The sequence below is a fragment of the Lactuca sativa genome, chromosome 3 (genome assembly GCF_002870075.4).
Source record: "Lactuca sativa cultivar Salinas chromosome 3, Lsat_Salinas_v11, whole genome shotgun sequence".
Classification (NCBI taxonomy): domain Eukaryota; kingdom Viridiplantae; phylum Streptophyta; class Magnoliopsida; order Asterales; family Asteraceae; genus Lactuca; species Lactuca sativa.
This window is the reverse complement of record NC_056625.2, coordinates 22407125-22408052: the sequence shown is the minus strand read 5'-3', so window position 1 is coordinate 22408052 and position 928 is coordinate 22407125. Positions and strand designations below refer to the sequence as shown.

General features: G+C 42.5%; 1 pseudogene; it reads right to left on the bottom strand.

Moving 5' to 3' along the window:
• Positions 1–250: 250 nt before the first annotated feature.
• LOC111907411 (5S ribosomal RNA) lies at positions 251–367 on the bottom strand (annotated as a pseudogene).
• Between the last annotated feature and the right edge of the window lie 561 nt (positions 368–928).

Sequence of the window (928 nt, the reverse complement as noted above, 5' to 3'; positions counted from 1 at the left end):
TTAGCTGCAGAGTTCTTATGGGATCTGCTGCCCTCACGGCTTTAAAACGCTTTGTGATAGGGAAGGTATCCATACCCCTTATAAGGAATGCTTGGTTCTCCTTCGCAGCCGATGTGGGATCAGATCTAACCCACTTTCACCCCCCATTATAGGGTTCGATGTCCCTGTCGAACACATCGACCCGTGCCCTGGCTCTGATACCATTTGTAACATCCCCCTCCGGCATGTATCACAATATTGTCCGCTTTCGGCCACTCGGCACGAGGACTTCCCAGGGGGTCACCCATCCTGGTACTACTCCCGCCCGAGCATGCTTAACTGCAGAGTTCTTATGGGATCTGCTGCCCTCACGGCTTTAAACGCGTTGTGATAGGGAAGATATCCATACCCCTTATAAGGAATGATTAGTTCTCCTTCCCAGCCGATGTGGGATCAGATTGTAACGCCCGTAGATCCGGGCTAGTCAATTTAGAAACAATAAGCATCAAAGATGACTTTTTGATGGAAGATTATTTATAAGGATTAATCTTAACCAAGTTTTAGTATATGTCACAAGGTTTTTGTGCATATAAAGAACGCCAAAATCCGAGTTATAACGAAGAAGTTATGACCTGTCGAAGTTTCGCAACAGAACCGGCACGACCCAGCGCGACGTAAATAGTGAATTTAAGGTAGATAGATATCTATCCTTAGTGATCTAAACGAGAGTTGAAGATGTCTTCGATAGTAGTCCAACGATAAAAAGACAGACGAAAACGGAGTTCAGATGAAAGAGTTATAAATTTCGAATGGAGTTTTCCTGTCCCGGCCTACTAAAGATAATATATAAGTAATATATTTACAATATATTAAAAATAAAGTCAAAATTAGCCAATTGAGTCTAAACGAGATTTGTATATCATAATCTCACCTACGCATCGATATAAAG